Source organism: Pongo abelii, chromosome 1 (genome assembly GCF_028885655.2).
Source record: "Pongo abelii isolate AG06213 chromosome 1, NHGRI_mPonAbe1-v2.0_pri, whole genome shotgun sequence".
Lineage (NCBI taxonomy): Eukaryota > Metazoa > Chordata > Mammalia > Primates > Hominidae > Pongo > Pongo abelii.
In genome coordinates this window covers 218724050-218750506 of record NC_071985.2, presented here as the reverse complement: position 1 = coordinate 218750506, position 26457 = coordinate 218724050, and the positions used below count along the sequence as shown (strand labels likewise).

The 26457-nt window shown below is 51.5% G+C and overlaps 1 protein-coding gene across 4 annotated transcripts in view; it reads left to right on the top strand.

Moving 5' to 3' along the window:
- Window positions 1-26457, top strand: part of KAZN (kazrin, periplakin interacting protein) — a 1222068-nt gene that overhangs the window by 1111298 nt on the left and 84313 nt on the right. The window lies entirely within an intron of this gene.

The window sequence follows — 26457 nt, the reverse complement described above, 5'->3', positions numbered from 1 at the left end:
AAAAAAAAAAATTTTTTGTTTTAACCTAAAGGGCATTAGTGTTGGCACCTCAGCAGCAAGGAAACCGCTGCCTCCTGTATTGTTTCCTCTGTGATGGGACAGACATCTCAGCGGGCCCCGGTGGCACTTACAGTTTTGTTTCCCGTGTGACTTACCACAACACTGGGCCCTGGGCAGATGTCCAGGCAGCTCTTAGGATGGCTGGAAACTTGAAGATCAGAACTCGGTTGGGTCTGAGCCTTGAGCCCTGGGACTGTGAGCTGTGTCAGAGACAGTTTCCACCCCCATGAGACCTGGGGTTCTGGGGTGCTCTGCCAAACCCACTCACTGGCCAGCCCAGGGGCACCAGCAAACATTAAAAACCAAAGGCCAAGCCCTTTAGCATTTACAAAACACTTTTGCATCCAGTATCTTGTTTAAGCAAAGGAGGATTCTCATGGCCAGGAGTAAGACTGGAGGTAGGTGACCCAGGCCTCTGGGCCGGGGGAGGTTTGAGCTAAATCTTTGCTAGGCTTAGCGAAGAGAGGAGCCCTCTCCCACCTGCAGAAGTTTGGTGGTCACCTAGCAGGTACCTTGCATGCAGCAACAGCTTGTGAAGTTGTAATTGGATTGGACTGGACGGGAGCAAGAAAAGCCCAGGCCGGGCAGGTCCCTCCCGACAGCGAGCCGGGAAAGGGCAGGGTCTTTCTCCTGTCTTTCCCGTCATCATATTTTATCCCATCCACAGGGCTGAGGCCCAGGTGTCAGAGCGGAAGCAGGTGATCAATCACTCATTCATGCCACACATATTTACTGAGTACCTACTATGTTCCAGGCACTGTCCTAGGCGCCAGGGATACAGCAGTTGACAAAACAGATAATAAACCAGAGAAATAAGTAAAATGTATGATCTGGTAGTTGGTGCTAAGGAGAAAAATAAAGCCAGGAAGAAGGGTGGGATGCGCCAGGGATTGCCATTTTAGAAAGTTCCAGGGAAGGAATGATGATGCTCATAATACCAATCACAGCTGTATTTACTGAGTACCTTCGAGGGGCCAAGCCCCTGCTGGGAACCGGACAGACACTCATGTAACCTTTGGCAACAACTCTGAAAGTCAGCATGTTGGGAAGCTGGGCAGTCCTCAGGAACCAGAGCACTGGGTGAGGGGCTGGAGTATTATGGGTATGATTAACCCCATTTATCACCAGTGAGCTGCAGAGGCAGGATTGGAACCCAGAACGGGCACTCCAAATCTGGCGGGGGTTTTTTATGAGCTAGGAATGTAATGTTGCAACTACCTTATGAGGTGCAGACATTATGGTCCCCAGTTTGGCACATTGCACTAGGCTGGGAGGTGGGGAGGGTGTGATTTGAGCCCAGGGCTCTCTCGGGCCTCTCTGTTTCCCAGGCTGGCCACGTCTGGACCCAGGGAACAGGAGGAGGTCCCAGGTGGGAGGCTCGGGCCGAGCTCTGGTGGGACGCAAGGTGGGCTTGGCCAGCCGACCCGTTGGGTAGTGGGAGCCCTCCCCTTCCTTCCCTTCCTGGTTTCTGCTCTGCCGGGCAGGTAGCTCGCCTGCCCGCCTCCACAACAGATGATTAGCAGGCCCTGCAAAGTGGATATCTCCACAGCGGAGGACACTGAGAACAGCGCACTCCTCATTTCCAGCATATGCCTGCTTGCTAACAAACCGGAATGCCACCGCCCATTTAACTTCTCGGTTTTGATTTGCATAAGGAGTTTTTTCCTGATAGAGTTATCAGTTCATAGCATCTCCCATGTGCAAAAGCCTTGAGCCCCAATCAGCACAGGAAGGGAGCCGTGCCATCACCCAGCCTTGGCACAGAGGCAGCCCCTGCAAGTGGGACTGGTCCGCTGCGGAGTCTCTTGCCAAGTTCTGGAGCAGAGAAATCACCTCCTTCTTCCTTCCCTTTTAAATAAAATAACTGTTTTGGCCTTGAGGCCTGCTGAGGCTCCCGGAGGCCTTGTTTGTCTTGAACTCGTGGCCTGTGGAAGTGGGTAGCTGCTTCCCCTGGAAGCTCAGCCCGAAGCTTATCTCCGTGAGTCCAGCGCTTGGGCCACACCTCACCCATCCAGACGGCACCACCTCGGAGTCCAGGCCTCGGCTCTAAGTCTGAAGCCCAGGCTGCCAGAGTCGTGGAGGAAAGAGTTTTCCCAAGTGGATGAGTGGCCAAAAGTGGCAGGTGTTACAGTGGATCCTGCTGGACTCTGCAGGTCTCAGGCAAGCCTGAGAGTAGCCAGCCTTGCTGCTCACTGGCAGGCTGACCAAGGCAAGTCATTTAACCCCTCTGAGCCTTACTTTCTCATTCATCAGATGGGAACACTGGTACTCACTAGGTTGTGTGAGGTGAATGAGACAGCTATGATGAGGACTGGTAACGCCCTGCTGGGTTTGCAGAGCACTTCACTGTTTGCAGAGCTCTTCACAGAGGTCATTTCATGTGGTCCTTTAAACCCCTCTGGAACAGGCAGGTTCAAAGGCCAGAGGTTATGTGACCTGCACAGGTGCCACAGAGCCTCTAGCCCTGGTGTGTGGCTCTAAGTCTAAGGCTCTTTCTAGCTTGTCCCATCTGCCTTCCAAATTCAAGGTCTGTGTCAGGCACTGTTACTATCCTGAGAGTCAGCCCAGGTTTCTCAATGGTCCCTGTGGGCCCAGGAGCCCTGGGCAGAGGCGGCAAAGTCACAAGAGGAGCAGCAAGGCTGAGGTCCCATTCCCCTGCCAGCCACAGTCCTCAAGGCCTCTCCTGCATCCTCATCACTTAGTGCTGTTTGTCTGGGCTGTAAGTAGCTCAGTTCCTGTTATTCCCCCCTGGACAATCAGGCAGGAAATTCTTCACTTTGGTTTCCTTAAGAGGTCAAATACTTTTCTCTCTGGCAGCAGTAAATAAAGCCTGTGTGCTGAGTTGGCAGTTTTGCACATAAGCCTGCCCGCTGGGGTAAGCCAGCAGCCCCCTTCCCTCCAGCCTTAGCTAGCCCTACCCAGGGGGCCCAAGGGCACCAGGAAATTCAGGCAGCCTACTGCCCGGGCACTGACTCCCCAGGTGGCATCCTGGGCATGGCCTGCAAAGACAGGAAGATTTTTAAAGCACACCCAGGGTTAGAGCCTCGGATAATGTGCCTTAAAGAGACTGTGCCTGTTCACAGAAGCACCAGTCACATTCCCTTCACCCAGAATCCCGATGGAAGAGAGGGAGGGCGCCATGTGACAGTGTGCTTGTGGAGAGCTCAGGTATGCGCCATCCCAGCTCCCAGAGCATGCTGAGCACCAGGAAGGCCAGGAGGGTTGCCTGGGAACAGGCAGACCCAGAGTCACAACGCCAAGCACCTTTGCACACATGGCACCCCTTGCTCAGGCTGGGGAAACTTGTGCTTCCACAGCTGCAATGAGCCGAGTCCTCTTGCTAGGCCCACAGCAGTTGAGAGATGTGTTGGGAGAGGCTGCTTTGAGCACCCATGCAGACGGGACAGCTGTCAGCTCCATAGCAAAGGAAGAGAGCAAGGACAAGGCTACAGAACTTGGCCAACACTCAAGTTCCACCATTTGGACCACTGGGCAGAGGCATAAAATGTCTTCTGCTAGCCTTGGTGGCATTTTTTATTATGGAACATTTTTGTTATATACAGAAGTGAATAGAATAATGAAATTAATCCCATTTACCTATTACCTGACCCCAAACATTCATCAACCCATGGCCAATTCTCTCTCAGCCTCCACTCCTTCCTCCCCATACTATTTTGAAGCAAATACAAGATGCATCATGTCATCTACAAATATTTTAATACGTATCTATAAAAGATAAGGACTCTTTTTAAGAAACGTAACCTCCAAACTATCATCTCTCTTGAAAAAATGATCAGATACTGTTATTATTCAAATTTCCTATTGACTCATAAATTTTGTACTTTGTTGGAATCAGGATCCAAATATCCACACAGTGTGATTAGTTTTAATATCTTTTTAAGTGTTTTTAAACCTAGAAGCTCTTCTTCCTTTCTTTTTTTATTATCCTTGCTAATTATTTGTTGAAGGAAACATGTTGTTTGTCTGGTAGGTTTTCCAGGGTCTGGAGTTTGCTAATTGCATCCCCATGGTGCCCTTAACATGTTCCCCTGTCCTTTGAATTTCCTGTAAATTGATAGTTCATCTAAAGGCTTGATCAGATTCAGACTCATTTCTTTGCTGATTTTTTTGCAAGACTCCTTCAAAGGAGATATTGGGTATTGGGTCCTCCTCTTCAGCCATCTGGTTGTCTTCCTTTTTTTTTTTTTTTTTGAGACAGAGTCTCACTCTGTCACCCAGGCTGGAGTGCAGTGACGCGATCTCAGCTCACTGCAAGCTCCACCTCCAGGGTTCACGCCATTCTCCTGCCTCAGCCTCCCCAGTAGCTGGGACTACAGGCGCCTGCCACCATGCCCGGCTAATTTTTTGTATTTTTTAGTAGAGATGGGGTTTCACCATGTTAGCCAAGATGGTCTCAATCTCCTGACCTCGTGATCCACCCACCTCGGCCTCCCAAAGTGCTGGATTACAGACTTGAGCCACCGCTCCCGGCCCGTCTTGCTTTTGTGATATTGGCAGCCCAGGACCTGTGACACCTGAATCCAGACATTCAGCAGAAGTAGCAGAGTGGCAGTGTTCTCTTCTGTCACTCCTTTTTCATGGAGTAGCTAGAACCCTTCCATAAACAGACCCCCCCATCATCTACAGTTTACTTACCCACTGGTAGAATTCAAAAACGAAAGCTGGGTAATTAACTTTTCTCCCTTTATTTACCAGTCAGAATAATGAGTTAGCGCCTCCACTTTCATTACTACATTTTAAAAGCTTGCATCTTCAAGAAATGGTTCAAGCAATACATTTATTGAGTTTCATGCTTGAATAGGCTCAACTATTTAGAAAAGTCAGATAACCCAAATGATGTGTTCACCAAGATAGCCAAGGGTGTTAAGCAAATGTAGATATTAACGTGTTAATAAACAGAGTACACCCACTGGCTCAGTCTTTGGAGGCAGATCGGAGTTTGATTCCCACTTTGCTGATGAGAAGACTGAGCCCCAGAGGCTGGGACCTACCCTGCTTATGTAGCCAGTTAGAGTAAGAGCCCAGGTGCTATACCCAAAAGCAAGGGCAGAGGTAAAGTGATCATATGCTCATGTTATTTCTAGATCCCAGGGCTCCTGGCTGGATTGAATAAGCTGTGCCCTCTTTTGCTTCCGAAATGCTCAGGGATCTGGCAAGATCCCAGCTCCGAAGGCGCAGGATGCCAGCCACCAGAACGTGCAGCCTTGAGAGGTGGTTGTTTGCACTTTTGCCCATTTCTCAGAAATTTGGGAGAGGCCCTCTTCCCAGAGGACTTTCCAGGGATCCAGCCAGCTCATGCTCTCTCTCTGACTCCCCCTCCCCCAACCCCAAATACTCATATTCTCGTGGCCTATATTACCTATTTATTGCATTGATTACTGCTAAAGACTTTAAGTGTTTTTGTTTCTGTGCTAGCAGGGTGCCAAGTCACCAAGCTTAAAGCCGGTAATAAAGTTTGCCTGGATGAATGAGAGAATGAACAAAAACATAGACCTTACTCTCCTCCATTTGTATTTAGACCCTTCTTTCTGACCTTGCCATAAGTCCCTCGAGAGCAGGGAATCTTGTGTCCTCATGTAGCCAACACTGCGCACTCAGGGTTGGGGGTGGGGCACCACTAAGCATCTTTAGGACCAAAAAGAGGAAGGAGGAGTGGGAAGGCAGGTGGTGGACTCGGCCAGTCCAGAGCCTGCAAGCCCCCTCCTCTGTGTGAATGAGTTTGCTCCTCCCAGCACCCTCAGGGCTGCCGGAACTTGGAAGAGCCTTTCTGTACACCCCCCAGCGTCAGGCTGCATCTTTTCTTAGCTGCTGCTAGTAATAATGGCAGCTAACACCATGAGCACCGTTGCAGGTCCCTTGCATGTGGAGTAGCCTGTGAATTAGGAGCTGCTACTATTCCTCGTTTTACAAATGAGGAAACAGAGGCCCAGAGAAATTAAGACACTCTCCCAAAGTCACCCAGCTAATGAGTAGAGAACACTCTACTCACACCCCAGGACTTGAACCTAGGTGGCCGGGTACAGAAAGCTATTCTTACCACCTGCTCCAGTTTCCTGCTGGTAGAGAAAGAGGCCTCCCAGAAGAAACTTCTGCTGCCTCCCATAGGGACCTCTGGGGCCAATCCACAGGCTCCAGACCTCAGTGTTAGAAAAGTTGTCCTAAAAGACCCAGTTAAGCCCAAATCTCCCATTGTGAGCAAGGATGGGGGGTTGGAGGACAGTTGGTGCCTCACAGCTGGGTTGATGCAACGCCCCACACCTGGAGGCAGAAAAAGCCTCCCTGGCTTTTTGCCCTAAAGCTAGATGACCCCAGTTTCTTCCAGGCCGTCAATGCAGGGCACAGTATAGGAATCAAGGAGATAAGAAGACACACATAGAACGTAGAACCTCTTGAAAACCTCTGCACAGAAAATAATGGGAACATGGCTGGGCGTGGTTGCTTACGCCTGTAATCCCAGCTGGAACCCTTATGGGAACTAGCTAGAACTTTAGGAGGCTCATGGAAACCAGCTAGAACTTTAGGAGGCTGAGGCAGGTGGATCACTTGAGGCCAGGAGTTCGAGACCAACCTGGCCAACATGGCAAAACCCTGTTTCTACTAAAAATACAAAAATTAGCCGGGCGTGGTGGTGCACGCCTGTAGTCCCAGCTACTCAGGAGGCAGAGGTATGAGAATCACTTGAAGTGGGGAGGCAGAGGTTGCAGCGAGTCGAAATCATGCCACTTAACTCCAGCCTGGGCAACAGAAAGAGACTGTCTCAAAAAAAAGAAAAGAATGGGAAGAGTCAAGCTCACTCCATCCCAACCCAAGGCACCAGGCGTGGTCCCAGCGTGTACCCAGAGGCTCAGCCAGGTTCCCAGCTGGGAACAGTTCTTTCTGACCTTCAGTTTAGCTAAGCTCAGGAGATACTGAATTGAGTGTGGCTCCCCAGACATGCCAGGTTTCCACAGGTGGCCGTGGATTTGCAATAAGGCCTCCCTCCTGTAGACTCCTCTGCCTTCTGGCCTCTGCACCTGTATACGCCTGGTCACTTTCAGTGCTTCCGCAAATATTTATTGAGCACCTTCTGTATGCCAGACCCTCATTTTAGCACTGTGGGAATAGCAGGAAACAAAATAGCAGGAGGCAAACTCCTCACCCCCGTTTCGTTTATATTCGAGTAGGGGAGGGGGAAGCTGGACAGTAAACAGGTAAATGCAAAACAGATGATGTCAGATGAAAAAAGAGTATAAGAAAAAAATTAAGTATGGAAGGAAAATAGCGCTGAGGGATCTGGCAATGTGACAGTTTCAGAGATGGTGGAACGGGACCGGGTGCGGTGGCTTATGCCTGTAATCCAAGCACTTTGGGAGGCCAAAATGGGTGGATCACTTGAGGTTAGGAGTTGGAGACCAGCCTGGCCAACATGGTGAAACCCCATCTCTATTAAAAATATATAAAAATTAGCTGGGCGTGGTGGTGGGCGCCTGTAGTTCCAGCTACTCAGAGGCTGAGGCGGGAGAATTGCTTGAGCCTGGGAGGCGGAGGTTGCAGTGAGCTGAGATCGCGCCATTGCACTCCAACCTGGGCAAAAGAGCAAGACTCCATCTCAAAGAAAAAAAAAGAGATGGGAGAACAGTACAGCTGCTCCAAAAAGCTGATCAGGTGAATGAGGACCTGAAGGAGGCAGGAGAGTGAGCCACACGCATGGATTGGGGTGAGGTGGGGCAGGGGCATTTCAGGCAGAGTGGATGGGAAGTGCAAAGGCCCTGTGGCAAGCTACAGAAATCGTTGCTCTGCAGTTTGGAAATTCTTTGCTTGCCTGTCTCTCCATTTACACAGGAAGGATGGTTAAGTGAACCCATGGCCGAGAGCCTCACAGAACTGGAGCTCATTCCAGAGGAGGGTTTTGTCTTAGGCTGAGCAGAAACTAAGAGCCGAGTTTGCTTTCTGGTCCAAGAAAAGGGCTGAAATTCTGCCCTTGGTCCTTCTGAATGAGTCTCGAATCCTTCAGGCCACCTCTACCCGGGTACCCCCAGAGCCATCCACACCTGCAGGATTCTGGGAGGCAGGGAGAGTTTGTCTAAGAATCAGAAATCTGTGATTTGGACCTCTGATTCATTTGTGAGGAAGTAACTTTTACTTTCTGAGCCTCAGTTTCTGCATCTATGAAGGGAGCCCATAGGTTCCCACTCTGCCCATCTTGCAGGGTGCTTCTAAGATTGGCAAATGTTTTCTCAACCACAGTGCTCCATGGCAGAGGCTGGGTATGGTTATCATTGCTGCTCCTGTTGGTTTTTTGTATAATTCTGTCACCTTCTTCAGTGTCAGACCCTCTCCAGACCTAGTGGTCCCCAGATTAACCCTTCAAGCTCTGCTGGATGAGCCTCTCCTGGCACGGCATTTCCAGCACATTGGAAAAGAGCCCTAGAACCCTGCTCCGGGCTTCTTGTGTGGGAGAGCATTTGCTGGCACCCATGGAGCTCTGCCATCTGTCGCTGTCCAGAAAGCCTTCCTCCCAGGAAGAATCTTGGCACATACCTCTTGCTTAGAGCTAAGGAAGGGCAGTTAGCTGAAAGCTGCAGGCAATTCTAAAGGGATGGTCTGGCAGTCAACTTGTGGGGCTGAGGCCATCTGCAATTCTAAAGGGATGGTCAGGCAGTCACCTTGTGGGGCTGAGGCCACCTGTTCCGCCTTCCGTGCCCTCACCCTGCCTGGCACTGGCCCAGTTGTTTTCTCAGATCATGAGAAATAAGCCTCTGGAGGCTGGCGCTTCTCTACTGTGGGACCTTGGCTGCATGACTTCCCCTCTCTGTGACTCAACTGTCCCGTCTATAAAATGGGAACCATAATAGTTAATAATTATAGCACCTTCTTCAGAGGATTAATAATATATAAAGTTTTGGAACACTTCTGACACATAGTATGAACTAAAGGCTGCTTTTTTCAAGTTTATAAGAACTTTAAAAACTGAAGTTTTTTTATTTTTATTTATTTATTTATTTGAGACGGAGTCTCACTCCGTTGCCAGGCTGGAGTGCAGTGGCGCCATCTCGGCTCACTGCAACCTCTGCCTCCTGGGTTCAAGCAATTCTTCTGCCTCAGCCTCCTGGGTAGCTGGGATTACAGGCGCCCGCCACCACGCCCAGCTAATTTTTGTATTTTTAGTAGAGACGGGATTTCGCCATGTTGGCCAGGCTGGTCTTGATCGCCTGACCTCGTGATCCTCCCGCCTCAGCCTCCCAAAGTATTGGGATTATAGGCGTGAGCCACCGGTCCCGGCCATAAAAACTGATGTTTTTAAACTTGGTTTAAAAATAAAGCTCACGGCCAGTTGCGTGATGCTCTGTGTGGCTGGAGCTGTCTGTCGGGTGAAGAGTGGTCCTGAGGTGGCCCTCTGTGGCAGCTGACATGGTTGAGCTGCAGGGATTTGGGGCTTCCCTCCCTCCTTCAGTGGGGCCTCCTAAGGACAAATCGTCAGCATGGGCAGGTCTACGACCTGAGTCAGGCTGGTCACCCCTTTCTGGGTCTGCTCCACAGGTCCTTCTATATTTTAGGGGTTTCCTGGTGACCACCATCCCTTCTGGTGGGCACAGTCCCCCCTTCAGTGTCCATTGGACCCATTGCCTCGTCTTTGCTGCTGCTGTCCCACTCCAAGCCACTGTCCTGCTTCCTGAGCAGCAGCAAAACCCTGACCGGCCTCCCTCTGTCCACCTGTCCCCAAGTCCCCAATCCAGTGTCCGCAAGGCAGCCACAGTGATCGGAGGTCAGGGCGCCCCCACTTAACCCCGTCACTGCTCTGCTGGGTTGAACAGTGGACCCTGGGTAGATACCTCCACCCAGAACCTGTGCACATGGCCTCATTTGCAAACAGAGTCTTGGCTATTGGTGTTAAGGTGAGGATCTCGAGATGAGATCATCCTGGGACAAGTGTCCTTGGAAGAGAAGAGAAGAGAGGAGCACTGAGGGGAGAAGGTGATGAGAAGACAGAGGCTGAGGTCAGGATGACACACCTACAAGCGGACGGACGCCAGGGACTGTGGCAAAACTGGAAGCTGGAGGAGACTTTGAAGGGGATGTGGCTCTGCCACACCTTGATTTCGAGCTCCTGGCCTCTGGAACTACCAGAGAAGGCTTTTTTTTTTTTTTTTTTTGAGACAGAGTCTCACTTTTATTGCCTAGGCTGGAGTGCAGTGACACGATCTCAGCCCACTGCAACCACCACCTCCCAGGATCAAATGATTCTCCTGTCTCAGCCTCCCGAGTAGCTGAGATTACAGGCGCATGCCACCACGCCCGGCTCAATTTTGTATTTTTAGTACAGACAGAGTTTCACCCTGTTGGCTAGGCTGGTCTCAAACTCCCAACCTCAGGTGATCCAACCACCTCGGCCTCCCAAAGAGATGGGATTACAGGCATGATCCATCGTGCCCAGCCTTGAGAATGCATTTGTTTTAAGCCCTCAGACTGTGGCAGGAAACTGACGCAAGTGGCTTCCCACTTCCCTGCAGGGAAACCCAGGCTCCTCTGCACAAGGCCCCTCCCTGGCCTTCACTTCTAGAAAATACTGAGCTCTTTGCTGCCTCAGGGCCTTTGCACTTGCCCTTCCCTCTGCCGGAACATTCTTCCTCTCGGCACGTATGGCGGCTTCTCCATCCTTCAGGCCTCACACAGGTCTTCAAAGACCACGCCACCGGCGGCCCAGGATTCCCTGTTTGTTTACTTCTCAGCACTGACCTCAGTGTGTATTTAAATAATTGCATTTAAATAATAATTGAACATGTGTCATGTGCTTGTCTGTCTTCCTTGCTCCAACATAGTATCCATGGGAATAAAGACCTTATCTGTCTGGCTCGGTGCGGTGGCTCACGCCTGTAATCGCAGCACTTTGGGAGGCTGAGGCGGGCAGATCACTTGAGGTCAGGAGTTCAAGACCAGCCTGGCCAATATGGTGAAACCCCATCTCTACTAAAAATACAAAAATTAGCCAGGCTTGGTGGCTCGCACCTGTAATCCCAGTTAATCGGGAGGCTGAGGCACGAGAATTGCTTGAACCCGGGAGACAGAGGTTACAGTGAGCCGAGATCACACCACTGCACTCCAGCTTGCACGACAGAGCGAGATTCAGTCTCAAAAAAAAAGACCTTATCTGTCTTATTTACCCAGACTCCCCAGCTGCAGCTCAGTGCCTGAGCAAGTTTTTGTTAAATAAACATAAACCCTTCTATTAATAAGGCCGTGGCTAAGTCCTATTTATCTTGTTCTTGACCTAGGAGATGATAGGTTGTCTTGCAGATACTTTTGCAGATACTGTGGTCTTAGTTTTGTATGACTGAATTTAAAGCCTTAGAATTCTGGCCAGGCGCGGTGGCTCACGCCTGTAATCCCAGCACTTTGGGAGGCCGAGGTGGGCGGATCACCTTCAGTCAGGAGTTTGAGACCAGCCTGGCCAACATGGTGAAACCCCGTCTCTACTAAAAATACAAAAAGTAGCTGGGCGTGGTGGTGGGCACCTGTAATCCCAGCTACATGGGAGGCTAAGGCAGGAGAATCGCTTGAACCTGGGAGGCAAAGGTTGCAGTCAGCTGAGATTGCACCATTGCACTCCAGCCTGGGCAACAAGAGTGAAACTCCATCTCAAAAAAAAAAAAGCCTTAGAATTCTAGGGGATACCCCCATGTCACCCCTATAAACCATTCTCATAAGCCTGCCTCTGGGATGTGATCATTAGAGCAAAAACTGGCTACTCCTAGGACTAGTGAGTTCTCCATTCATGGAGGTGTGCAAATTTTCACATACACTAACTTATTGATCTTTCCCATTTCCAAGAACCCTATGGGGTCTTTAGGGTTCTCCCCTCTGATCCCCCTGGCTTCCCCCAGCCTGCAAACTCCCTTTTCTCCCCCTCCACTTTTCTGGGCCACCCTTTCAGCTTTTTTTCAATAAGATAAATCAAAGTCTATCTCAGAAGTCTAAAGTGTGTACATCTGCTCACACATATAATTTTACCATGAGATAGTTTATCAGTCCTGAATGTATATTTAGTGACAAGCTTGGCTAATCTTTCATCTAATTACACTCATTAACATTTAAATGTATAATCATTAATATATCTGGGAATGGCGGTCTAAATATTTTATAGAGGTCTTAATTACAGTAGATTTCCAGTCTTGCCATAAAACTCTTGCACCCCTCCAATTAACAGGATGGCGTCAGGTAGCTCCAGGGCCCTGGCTGGGGTTTGGTGGTGGCCAGGGTCTCACCTTCTGGTTATAGGAGAAGACAAGAAAATTGTTCTCTGTGATTTTTTTTTGCTGCCACGCCTCTGTCTGCAGCCGTCATGGGGTCCCCTGGAAGAGGGAAAAATCAAAGACAGGATCACAAAAATTGAAAATAATAATTATTGCTGCAGAGGCTTTAGGGAGTTGATTTAAAAAAAAAAAAACACTCCTTTCTTCCTCTACTAAATTAGGATGCAGTTGTGGGGGTCTCACAGAAGTTAGACAAGCAAAGATCACAGTGTTTTGTGACTGAAAGGGGGTCTGAGATCATGGCTGGGATCCTGGGCCACGGTGTCTGGTTAACACTGAACGCCAGAAGTAGACAGACTTACCCACCAGGACTGGCACAGGCGGGCGGCCGCAGCCCCCCAGCAGCTGCCCTCCCCTCCCATTAACAGCTGTCTTCACACCTTTGAAATCTCTGTGGATTCTAAAGTTCATCTTCAGATATCGTTTCCACCTGTGGGGTTGCTAGATTGTTATTGTGCCCATTTCACAGAGTTAAACACTGAGGCTCTGAGAAGTTGCTGGGTGTCCTGAAGGCACATGGCGGGCGGGAGGCTGAGCAGGACCTGAATCCTTAGTGACCTGCTGTGAGTCCCAGCCAGACTGAGACTCATCTTATCCCAGCAGCCATACTGGGTCCGTGAGAGGACCTGGCATGTACCTCCATACCTTCCAGGGACAACTGGGGCCTGTGGCCTCCAGGGTGATGAAAGGCCTTGCAAGGTGGGACCACCAGGCTCCACTGCACCCCCATTCCATGCCCAGGTCCAGCGTCTGCCCCAGCCTTGCTGCACCAGAGACTGCCTACCTGGATATGATTAAGAGCGGGGGGCTCAGAACCAGACCCACCCAGCCTGAACCTGGCTCTGCCTCTTACCAGCTGGGTCAGTGTAATCTACCTTTGCCTCAGTTTCTTCATTTGGTTGTTTGTTTGTTTGTTTGAGACAGAGTCTTGCTCTGTTGCCCAGGCTGGAGTGCAGTGATGCAATCTCAGCTCACTGCAACCTGTGCCCACCCGGTTCAAGCAATTCTTGTGCCTCTGCCTCCCTAGTATCTGGGATTACAAGCGCCCGCCACCACGCCTGGCTAATTTTTATATTTTTAGTAGAAACAGGGTTTCGCCATGTTGGCCAGGCTGGTCTCGAGCTCCTGACCTCAAGTGATCCACCTGCCTCGGCCTCCCAAAGTGCTGGGATTACAAGCGTGAGCCACCAAGCCCGGCCAGTTTCTTCATTTGTAAACTGGGGAGAACGATGGCATTACCTCTCAGGATTGCTTCGAGGAAAATTTGAATGAAAACATACAAGGTGTAGAATAATACCCACCCCATAGGAATCACTCAATAAATGCTAACTACGGCTGTTACTATCGTGATTGTTATCATCGGTTATCATCGCCATTGTCATTATTAGTGCTGGGGAAGCCACCGCCTTTCATCATGCCAAGCACTGCCTGGCACCTCCATGAATGTCCTCCCCCTTAACTAACCACAGTCACACACGGACAGTGTTGTCGTGGCCTGTGCAGGACTGAGCTGGACTTGAATCCAGGACCAACCCCACAGCTCATCTTCCTTCCCCAGCCCCAGGGGCCCTGGGGACTCACAGTGGGGACAGTGCCCACCTTGCCCACACCTGGAGCTGCCCTGCCTCACTGCTACCCCAGGCAGGTATCTACTGATGTCATGGGGACCCACAGCCCTCCAGGTGATACAAGCTGGGTTACCGCATTCCCTACACGCTAGTCACTGTTCCAAGGGCATTGCATGTATACCATGCTATGCCAACCAGTGCTATGAGGTGGATGCTGTTACTAAAAGCTTTTAATTAAAGGATCACATAATACTCACATAATACATGAATCTCAGGTTTATATCTTGGAGAATTTTTACAAACTGAATATACTGTGTGACCAGCACCCAGATCAAGAATAGGACCTCATTTGCTTCCCAGAAGCCCTCCTGTGCGCCCTTCTTGCCACTATCCCCCTCCAAAGGTAGCCTCTCGCTGACTTCTAGCCACGGAGATTAATTCTGCCCCTTTTGCATCATCTCTTCTTAGCATTGTTTACAGTATATACTTATCTGTGTCTGGCTCCAGAAGCGCGACACTCGGTCCGTGTGGCTCTTTTGCGTCATGTGCGGCCATCATTCATTCATTCTCACCAGGTCGAGCCATCCACCATGTGAAAGGATCACAGTGGCTGCAGCCATTCTCCTGATCAAAGGTGTCTGGGGAGTTTCTAGTTTGGAGCTTTTACAAAAAGGGCCGCTGTGAACTTTTTCATGCAGGTGAACTCACAGATGCAGGCCTTTCAGGCATATACCCAGGTAGGAACTCTTCATTCCTTTTACAGATGGCAAAAATCCTGGCATGATGTGAATTGCCCCAGGTCCTCCCACATCACTCCAGGGAGTGGCAGAGCTGGATTTGAACCCAGATGGTCTGGCTCCGGGTTCTCACTCGTAAGTTCTGCTCTCTGCAGCCTCTCTCCTCTCTTGTAAACTTTTCTGGGAAAAGGCTGCTGCCTGCATCTGCCTTCAACAGCCCTGCTGTGTCTCTGTTGCGCTGCGGGGGTGAGACCAGTCTCCATATCACTAGGCACCCAGGGCAGCTTCCCGATCAACAGTCTTGAGTAGGACACCAAAGCCCAGAGAGGGTGCCTGAGTTCCCAAGGCCACACAGCATGCTGGTTTGCACCCCAGTGTCCTGCCTCCCTATCCACCGGCCATTCCCTGCTCCATGCTGCCTCTTCCTCCTTTCTCAAGACCGAGCCCAGGCCATTATCTTGCCTGCAAATGACCTCACACACCCACACAAGCCTTTAAAAATAGTCCTCGTTGTGTGGGGCATGGGGCCTGAGGCTGATATTGCATTTCCAGAAATCTCCATTTCCCCCTCCCGCTTCAACCTAGGGAATGTCCGTGTTCCGGGCCCATTCCCTGCCACTATTTTTAGTGGTGATTAGGAGGAAGGAGGACATTTCCTGGACTCCCCTTCAGAGGCTGGAAAACAAACACCACCCGCTCCCAGTCCCGGCCCCTCCCATTTCCCTCCTGCTGGTATACCCTTGGCCTCCTCTCTCCCTCGGGGAGGAGCAGGCAGTGGGGGCCTGCTTCCCAGTGGGGGCCTGCTTCCCAGTGGGGGCCTGCTTCCCAGTGGGGGCCTGCTTCCCGGGGCCCTCCGCCCTCCTGGCTTCCAGGTGACCTCTGAGCTCTTCCAGGGGCAGTCCTGAGCCGGGGTGGTGGCAGTGACAGTGTGCCCTGCGTGCAGTTAGCACCCTGAAGCCTGCAGAGGGCCCCCGTGGCTCCCTGCAGTCCCTCTTATGACAGACGCTCTGTCTGCAGGTTTCGGTCCCCTCCCCGGGACTGGCCTAGCCCTTTCCAGCCCTTTCCCATTGGAAGCCCTGGCTCCTGGCATCTGTATGAGTTCGTTTTCATGCTGCTGATAAAGACATACCCAAGACTAGGATATTTACAAAGAAAAAGAGGTTGGGGAGGCCTCATAATCATGGCGGAAGGCAAAAGGCACTTCTTACGTGGTGGCAGCAAGAGAGAATGACAGCCGAGGGAAAACCATCAGATCTCGTGAGACTTACTCGCTGCCATGAGAACAGTACGGGGAAAACTGCCCCCAGGATTCAGGGGAAAACTGCCCCCAGGATTCAATTGTCTCCTACGTGTCCCTCCCACAACACATGGGAATTATGGGAGCTACAATTCAAAATGAGATTTGGGTGGGGACACAGCCAAACCATTATCAGCATCCATGCCTGAGGCAGAGGCTCTCCAGGTGGCCAGGAAGGGCCGTGCACCCCCCTCCCTCCCATCACTTCCCTGCCCTGGCTCCAAACAGGTCTATCCAGTGGTCTTGCAGCTCTGCTGAGAACCACCCCCGCACCCCGCCCCAGGGTGCTGCTTCCTTCTCAGGAGTCTGCCCAGTCCAGCCCGAGACTCTCTGGCTGTTAGGCAGTCACTCTGCGTGGTTAACCGGAGTTTTGCTGTTGGGGAGCTTTTGCTCTCATTCAATACGCATTATTCAATACTGTTATCCCCATTTGACACGTAAGGCAAAAGGCACTTACCCAAAGTCATAGCAAGCGAATGGTAGGGCCAGGCTGAGAGTCCAGGCCTCTGTCTGTAGAGCCTGGTCCCTCAGCCATGGATGGGCCCAAATCTCTCCTGCCACCTCGTCTGTGGACACTCGCTCAGGTCAGCAGTCAGCACCCAGCCGAGCCCACAGACATGGCTGGACTTGTGATCAGTTGCCAATGTGGAAACATTGGGAGATATTTAAGGCATGGAAAGTAGCCATCACCTGGAGTTGGGAATTTTCTCAAAACTTTGGGAGGCCTGGCATGACTGGGCCCCATTCGGTCAGTCACCCCCTCTAGGTGGGGTGGGTGTTCTAGGTCCCCACTCATGCACCTGTCTTGACTCATGATCCCTGGTAGGCTCTGTGCACAGCTGCGGGTTCTACCTGGACGGTCCTCTGTCCCTCAGCTGGAGAACCAGGGAAGGGGCAGATTAGGATATCTGGAAATGGTGAGCACTGAGCCTCTGACAGCCTGCTGAAGCCCCCAGGTTACCTGTTAACTCTTTCCTTTACCTGCCAGGAGCTGTGCTGAATGCCAGCTCCTAGAAATAGCTGAGGCCCAGGCCCTGCCTTCAGGTGGCCTCTAGGCTAGTCTTAGGGGTGGGTAGGTCCTGAGCTGGGGATCTGGTTTCCAGGCTGCTAGTGCGGATTCCTGTAGGGCCAGGTAGTGGATGGGCAGGGCCATGATCACACTTGACATGAGCTGTGGGCTTAGAAATCCAGGAACAAACTGCATTGAATTCTCAGCAGGTTATGGGGTAGGGGAGTCTTCAGGGGAAAGGAGGAGGTGCTTGCTTCAGTGACCATTTCCCATGATAAACACAGAATACACAGTGTTAAGTTGGTGGCCAGTTCAAAGGAGAACAAAGAACAGGGAAGGGTGTCTAGGGAAGAGGTTGCCGAGAAAGTCATGTTTGAATAAAGAGGAGATGGGAGGAAGTGAGACACGTGGGTAGGAGGGGGAAGGAAGGAGGGCCTTCCAGGCAGAGGGAACAGCTCATGCAGAGGTCCCGAGGAAGGAGGCCAGTGCATGGACAGCCAGGAGGCCAGGGCAGCTTCCCCAGAATGTGAGCTGGGGAAGGATGGGTACGGGACCTGGGGACAGATCTTGGGGGGCCCTTGTAGACCATTGGAAGGATTTTGTGCTCCCCCTTGAGGGGGACAGGAGTTGTGGGAGAGAAGCAGAGAAGTGACATGGTCTGAGCTGCCTTTTAAGGGGACAGCTCCATGGCAGGGTTGATGTCTACTGAAGGGTTGGAAAACCAGTTAGGAGGCTACCGTGTGACCCAGATATGGGGGTGGGGGTGGTGACACAGCCCGGGTGGGTGAGCAGGGTGGTGACTGAAGGGTGGTAAGAAGGGGCCAGGTCCTGGTGCCATGTTGAAGGCAGAGCTGGCGTGGTCGGCTGATTAATTGGGGGTGGGGTATGAGAAAAGTGTGGGGGTGGGTGGTCAAGGAAGATTCCAGAGTTTGAGGCCAGAGCAACAGGAAGGCTAAGGCCACTGTGAACTGAGTTTCAGGGGACTGAGAAGAGCAGGCTCTTGGGGGCTGGTCAGGGACTATCTTGGATGTGTTAGGTTTGAGTTGCTTTTAGAGGTTCAAGCAGAGGTGTGGACACTCTGGGCTCTGGGTCTGGAGTTCAGGGATGAGGTCCAGGCTGGAGCCTGTGGTTGGACTGAAGCCACCAATGCCCAGAGGTCAGAAGGGAACAGAGTCCAAAACGGAGCAGGCAGAAATGAGAGGAAACCAGGAACATGGGCCCTGGATGCCAAGCGAAGACTTGCCGTCACCTGCATCGCCTGCTGAAGGCAGAGCTCATCAGATGGAGAATGTGGGTTTACACTCAGAGGTCGTTGGTGACCAGCATGGAAAAGCCAGAGCTGGTCCCAGAGAGGATGGTGGGAGGGAAATGGAGACAGTGATATGGTCAACCGTTTTGAACATTTTTTTCCAAAAGGAAGAAGAGAAATGGAATGAGAGCTGGAGAGGGACATGGGATCAAATGAAGGTTTTCTGTGAAAGATGTGAGAGAGAATTGCATGTTCCAATGATGCTGAGAAAAATTCAATACAGGGCACATGCCAAGTGCAAAGAACTCAGATGGTCCGAGGAGCCTCTTGTAGCAAAGGGGAGGCCTCAGTTTCCAGCAGAGGGAAGGCACAGCAGCAGCCAGGCTAACAGCGGGAGAGCCTGGAGGAGAAGTGACCCTCGCACTCCTGGACCTGGGGTCTCACCTCTGTGGGAAGCACAATGTCTGGGGTCTTTCCCCAGCCCTGAGCACCTTAAAATTTGAGCACTCTGGATTAGCAGAAACTTTGGTCTACTTGAGTCGTCTCATTCCTGGCTGGGATGTGGACACAGTTCACCAAGCCCAAGGCAGCTTAATAAGAACTTCGGCCATGCCGTGGCCAGCTCCGAGATCACCAGGACTGATGCTCAGGGTTCTGTCAGGAGGCACAGGGAAATCAGCATGGCCTGTCTCTCCCGGGGAGGGCAAGAGGAGACAGACAAAGAAAAACAAGATGTCCTCTGCCCTCGTGGCACAGGATCCTGCTGTCCCTAGGGCTGTCCACCTAATTCAGTCATTCATCTGAAAGTCACTATTTCCTGAGCACTTACTATGTGCCAGGCACTGCTGTAGTTGTGGAGGATACAACAGTGAACAGGACAGACCAGGTCCCTGGCCTCCAGGAACTTATATCACAGGTTGGGAGTGGACATGAAAATAAGTAAATTCATTAATCCTTCACTTACCTTTGGCCCAGTTGAGGGAAATGAAGTCTGCTCTTTCACCCTTAAGCATGCTGTTTGGAGTTTATTTGCCACCATCTCACTGGTGTGAATAGACTCATTTTCTACCAATTGAGAAAATTGGTTCTCACTCTTTTGGTTAAGTAGAATTGCCCTTGGTTCCATGGAGTATGCTGGTAATTGGCACAGCGCTGACCAGAATAGTTCTCAAACATGCCAGCCCCCATCAGGCACTACTGGCATCTGCCTCCCTGTCCAGGGCAGAGCTGGTAAACCTGCCCTGTTTCCTTCCCATGCCATGGCAGACATCCCTAATCAACCCAGCTTCCTAAGGAGCCTAGTTGATTAGTCATGTCTTCCCTGGCGTGTTACTGGAAAATAAGAAGCTATTCCAGATATGTGCCTTTCCTGCCCCAGGCAGGAGGTTGGAAGGGTCATGCTGACTAACTTTCCAGGGTGCACTTGGAAAGAGGGTCTATGGGTCATCTGGAAAGATCATGGGCCTGAGCGACAAAGTTCTGGGGTCAAGTTCCAGGTCAGCCACTTGTTGGCTGTGTGAGCCGGTCAACCCACTTCACCTCGTGGTGAGAAGATAAAGGAAATTAACATTGTGAGGAGCCCACTGGGCGCAGTGGCTCACACCTGTAATCCCAGCACTTTGGGAGGCCGAGGCGGGCAGATCACTTGAGGTCAGGAGTTCAAGACCTGAGCACCACCTGATGTGACGAGAACCTGATTAACCTTTATAAAGCAGGTTAAACTTAAACCTCTTCCGAACTCACGTTACTCATTTTTGAAACAGGAAAAAAAACAAATAAACCACTGTCCACCCATCCCAGGACCATAAATTTGTGGCCTTGAACTTGCTGCCCTCGACTGGCCCTTTCCTTCTCCCTGACCTGGGTCTCTTCCCCGGGGCTCTTTACTTGGAAACCTGCCTATTGCTCAAGTCAGCCTGTGTTTTCTGGGGCCTCCTAGAGCCTGAGCTCAGGCCTGGGAGCCATGGGGAGCTGGAAGACAGGGAGAGAGGCTAACACTGAGCACCTGCTGTATGCAGCTGAGCTCTGTCCTGGGTCCTGTCGCATAGAGCCTTGCCAGGTAGAGACGATCATGCACAGCTTAACAGCTGGGGATAGGGAAGCTCACAGAAGTTGCATGTGGGGTCTCAGGCCCCGCAGCTACTAAGGAGCAAGTGACAAAGGTGAGGTCTATTGGGATTTCAGAAGCTAAAAGGAAGCTCACAGAATCCAGCACCCTCATTATGCTGGGGGAAAACCGAGGCTTAGAGAGGGGGAAAAAAGCAGCACCAGAACCTGGGACCCCCGCCCCCAACTCTGAAGCTGTGTCTTTCTGAGATTCTCGTCTCCCAAAATGCTCAAGGTCAGCACCCCACAGTCACTCAAGAGCAGACAGCTTGTCCCTATGGGGCAGAAATGATTAAGCCCTCTGGATCCGTGGGTTCCGCATCCATGAATTCAACCAAGGATCGAAAATAATTTGGAAGAACAAAATGGATAGTTGTGCCTGTACTGAATATATTGGCAGACATATTTCTTATCAATGCATCTTAACAATGCAGTGTAACAACTACTTACATAGCATCTACATTGTATAAGATGTTATAGGTAATTTAGAGATGATTTACAGTACACGGGAGGACATGTGTAGATAATTTGCAAATACTACGTTTTATCGGGGACTTGAGCATCGGTGGATTTTGGTATTTGGGGGAGCTCCTGGAACCAATGCCACACAATACCAAGGGTTGACTGTAATGTCAGCTGCCGTCTACAGATGAGGAAACTGAGGCTTAATCAAACTTAGGCAGATTCCCAAGCCAGTGCTTCTTTTTTTTTGAGACGGAGTCTCGTTCTGTCGCCCAGGCTGGAGTGCAGTGGCGCGATCTCGGCTCACTGCAAGCTCCACCTCCCAGGTTCACGCCATTCTCCTGCCTCAGCCTCACGAGTAGCTGGGACTACAGGCGCCCATCACCACGCCCGGCTAATTTTTTATAATTTAGTAGAGACGGGGTTTCATGGTGTTAGCCAGGATGGTCTGGGTCTCCTTACCTCGTGATCCGCCTGCCTCGCCCTCCCAAAGTGCTCGGATTACAGGCGTAAGCCACCGTGCCCGGCCCCAAACCAGTGCTTCTAACTCAGCTGCCTTGGCCTAAGAGTCGGGAGACCTCAGCTGACTCTCTGTGCACTGGGCATTCTTGCTTCTTCTCTGGGCCTCAGTTTCCCCATCTGTAAAAGGAAGCTGAGCTGGAAGAACTCCGAGAGCCTCACATTCTGATGGGTGTTTATTAGAGGTTCGAGTCCCACAGATTGGTTTGCCAGGCTTTCTGGCCCTTACCTGCCCACCCCTCATTTCGCAGAATGTAGTTCCTGAAGGTTCCACGGGTCAGGAACTTTGCATGGAAAAGAAAAGGCGGGGGGGCCCCTGCTGGCAGCAGCTGGGATCGTCTGAAGTGGACCGATTCCTCCCTCCTCACCTCTGAGCCCACGTTTGTCCAGGGTACACCCAGGCTGGAAATTTTTACAAGAGCTCCTGACCTTGCGACATCCAGGATTGGGCCCACAGTGGTTGTTTGTTTGTTTGAGACAGAGTCTCGCTCCGCCATGTCCCACATCTGGGTTAGGGGCTGCGGCATCCGAAGCCAGAGAAGGAAGAAAGGTCTGTGGTGGGAGCTTGAGGACAAACTGAATGTCGCTTCATTGTGTACACGACAGAGCCCAGAGGCTCCTTTGTGTTCCTGAAGGTTCCACGGGTCAGGAACGTTGTTGTTAGTTGTTCTCCACTGGGCATTCATTCCTAAAGATTTAGCTTTTGTGTTTTCTGTCTTTCGCCTGGCAGGGCGCACCCCAGAGACGTGCCATCATCATGGGGCCACAGCTGGGCCCCTGGTTACACACCCTGGTCTCAGGCATGCATGTGGCCACCTCTGAGTTGGAAAAATAAGTGCCTCCCCACACACCCTCCCTCCCACCTCCAGAGTCCCCACATTCCCAGGAGCGGGCTGGTCTCATTCCATAATCCTGCAGGGCCTGCTGGGCGTGACATCACCAGTCACCATGGCAGTGGTTCCAGTGGCTTGGCTGCTGGAATAGGACCCGCGTGGGTGAAGCCAGATGATTGGGAAGTCACGCAGAGCACTGGGGAGCTAGGAGCTGAGTCAGGAGGCCAGTCCCAGAGAAACACAGCCATGCCTTGCAGGCTGGCAGCTCATCTTGCATTAGGAGCATTTGGGGAACAGGTTTTGACGGAGAGAAAAAAGCAGAGCTATGAGGAAGAAAGGAAGAGTTCCATTGCATCATTTTCATAGCTGTGTGTAGATTTTAAATTATTTCTTGGGGGCCCATCACACCGGCCTCCTTGTTGGTGTAGAGTTGCAGCACCTGCCATGTGCAAACTGGACGTCGCCTCCTTGTGTACACGACAGCTTGCGGCACCTTTGTGTTATTTTTAGTTGTTCTTCACCTTGCATTCATTCCTAAGGATTCAGTTTTTGTGTTGTCTTGGTCGTTAGCCTGGCAGAGTCCAGCCCAGAGTTGGGCAGAGCAAGGAGCGCCCGTGGAAAAGAACCATGAGGTGAAGCCTCACAGGAGAGGGCCGCAGCATGTCTCACAGCCTGCCCTGGCGTGTCTGTTAGGAATGTGCTGGGCTGCATGTAACAATAAACCCCAAAAACATTGGGATTTATTATTCTCCTGCTGTAAGGCATCCCCAGCTGGGTGGTACCATCGGGGACCCTGGCCCCTTCAGTTTTTCTTTCTCCTCCCCATTCATAGCTCATATCTTCCATCCTTGTGCTCAAAAAAAGGCTTATAAAGAAAACTAGATTTCCCAGTGGGCATCTGTGTGCATCTTAATAGCCAGAACTGTGACACGTGCCACTTGTAGCTTCAAGGGAGCTTGGGAAATTAAACATTTTAGGTGGACACATTCCCCACCAAACAGAATTGGAGCATCATGGTGAGGAGGAGGGTGGATGGTACCAGTGCCAGCCATAGGTGTGGGTTCGTCTCCTCTGTGAGAGCGTCAGCCTCCCACAAGGCAGGAACCATGTCTGGCTCACCCCTGTCCTCACAGCAGCAAGCCTGGCGTACAGTAGCTGCTTAATTGAACGATTTAGGGAGAGCTGCAGGTCCCCTCTTAGGCGGAAATGAATAATCTAAAGGCACAGGCTCAGCTCTTGCTCTCAGAGAGCTCCAGGTTAGATGCAGGAGGCATAGCCCCCGCCCCACCATGGAGGTGGCCCACACGTTGCACACACAGAGCCAGGCACACGTGCACACACCCCTTGGACCGCCGGATAAATGATAACAAGGATGAAGCAGCAGGGAGACCCACAGAGGCCACAGGAGGCTGCAGTGCACCCCCCCAAAGGCCATTTGTGAGAGGAAGGGCCCGGGAATGCCATGTTGGGGGGCTGGGGGGGGTCCCCTCCCAGGGTCTCCAACTGCCAAGAGCAGGGTCTGGAGTTTGGTTCTCATGGAGATGTGGATAATGTAGGAGGCAATTCAGAGCCGAGGCGGGCGGTGGGCATTCATTTCCAACCAGAAGTCAGAGGCATGATTTCCTGCCAACCAGAGGGCAGCGGTGTAAATCCCCCAGGGAGCCCATGCGACCTGCTCAGTAGCGGCTTCTTTCTGCTGGGGCAGGAGGGCCCAGGGAGGCTCCAGGAAGCCACAGTGATAGCATGGCTGGGGTCAGCACCCCTGCCCTCCAGCAGCCACTCCCCAAGCTCAGCAGTGCTCTCCTGCTACTCTCCAGCCCGCCAGCATGAAATCAGTCTGAAACTGAGTCAGGCACCCATTCCACCCCAGCTGTGCCATTAACAGGCTGTGTGGTCTTCGTTTCCCCCTCTGTGAGATGGGATGATAAAAATACCCATGCACCTGCCTCTCCTAGGAGGGCGGCCAGGATCCCATGCGCATGTGCAAATGGAAATTTCCCATTCATCAGCGACAGCGGGGCCCCAGCTCTTCCTTAAGGAGCCTTCTAACCGGGTTGCATCTTTATTTGGATTTTGATTTTTATGTATTACTTTATTTTTTGAGACAGAGTCTCACTCTGTCTCCCAGGTGAGAGTACAGCGGTGCAATCTCGGCTCGCTGCAACCTCTGCCTCCAGGGTTCAAGCAATTCTTGTGCCTCAGCCTCTGGAGTAGCTGAGACTACAGGCACACGCCACCACGCCCACCTAATTTTTGTATTTTTAGTAGAGACGGGGTTTCATATGTTGACCAGGCTGGTCTCGAACTCCTGACCTCGAGTGCTCCACTCACCTCTCAAAGTGCTGGGACTCTGGAAACTTCCAGCCTGACAAGGCCAGGGTGGTCATTTGTTTAAAATCACACAGCCATGTCTGCCCCAAAGTTGACACCCGACCCTATGCTCTGCTGCCTCCACATTGAAGCTCCCAAAACTTCAATCTCAAAGTGCTGGGATTACAGGCCTGAGCCACTGCGCCTGGTCATACATCTTTAGATGTTGGGTCATCTTAATGTGACGTTCACCAGCAGTGTGGTCACACCATGTTAGGGGGCAGGGCACAAAACTAGCCTAGCTGTGCCGGGGCCTCCCACCCACTGCCTGAGGCCTGCAGGGCCCACCCGCTGCCTGGCAGGAGTGAAGCAGAAGAGTCCTGGCCCTTTAAGGTTCCGGCCCAGCAGACCTGGAATTCCAGCGCTGGTGACCTAAGCTGCTGCTCAGCCAAGCCAGCCGGGAGAGGACAGATCCAGCTGTGGGAACCAGGAAGCTCAAAGCTGGAATTTAAAGAGCTGCCTGAGACCTGGGGTCCCCACTGTGTGGGTCTCCTCCCCGTGGCTCTGCACATGGTGACATGGCCCAGCTGACCTGCCTCCCACCTGGGGAGCTTATATGTTGGACACTGGGCCAGGAGCTCAGAGTCCTCAGTCCTTAGGCCATACCTGGTGTCCCCAGCTCTCTCATGTACACAGGCTGAGTTTGCAGGATTGGACGTTCAGGACAAGATGGGATGGCACAGTCATTGCCATCCCATATTCTGCACTCAGCTAGCCTTGGGGCTGGGGACCCTCCAGGTTTTGGGAGCTTCAGTGTGGAGGCAGCAGAGCATAGGGTCGGGTGTCAACTTTGGGGCAGACATGTCTGTGTGACTTTAAACAAATGACCACCCTGGCCTTGTCAGGCTGGAAGTTTCCAGAGTCAAAGAGTTGCTTTGCCTCCCCAACCCCCACCACCACCTCCGCAATTCCAGACACAAGGAGCCTGTGGAGAGGGGTTAGCCTCTGAAACCCCTCCTTGGTATTCTCTCCAGGAAAATGATGGAGTGCTAGGGGTCTGGGCAAAGGCCGTGGAGCCCACCTTACAGTCAGAGGCTGCCCTGAGTCTGTTCCGTGCACCAAGGAGCCAGCGCTGTGGGGAAAGAGAGTCTGGAGGGGACAGAAGTCATGCTGCTTCCAGGCAGCTACTCAGGGTGTGGTGTGTTGTGTTGTGTTGTGTTGTGTTGTGTTGTGTTGTGTTGTGTTATGTTGTGTTGGTTTGCTTTGGTTTGGTTTTAGAGACTGGATCTTGCTCTGTCACCCAGGCTGGGGTGCAGTGGCATGAACATGACTCATTGCAGCCTCGACTTCCTGTGCTCAAGCAATCATCCCACCTTAGCCTACCAAGTAGCTGGGACCACAGGCGTGCACCACCACAATCAGCTTATTTTTTTAATTATTACTTTTTGTAAAGATGAGGTTTTACCATGTTGCCCAGGCTAGTCTCAAACTCCTGGGCTCAAGTGATCCTCCTGGAAGATCCCAAGGTGCTGGGATTACAAGCATGAGCCAAGGTGCCCAGCCTTATTTTGTTTTGCTTTTTTAACAGCTTTATTGACATGTAATTCACATACCATACAATTCACACATTTTAAGTGTCCAATTCAGTGGTTTTTAGTATCACAGAGTTATGTATCCATCACAACAACCAATGTTAGAGCATTTTTACCACCTCAAAAAGAATCCCTTACTCTTAGCTACCACCCCTCCATCCCCGATCCACCCCCACACCCGGCCCCAGGCAGACACTTATCTCTTTTCTGTCTCTATAGATTTTCTTATTGTGGACATTTCATATAAATTGAATCACAGAATATATGGCCTTTAGTGGCTGGCCTTTTTCACTAAGCATGTTTTCAAGGTTCATCCATGTTGTTGCAAATATCAGTACAGTTGGCCTCTTTATCCACGGGTTTCACATCTATGGATTCAAGGAACTGTGGATCAAAAATACTCA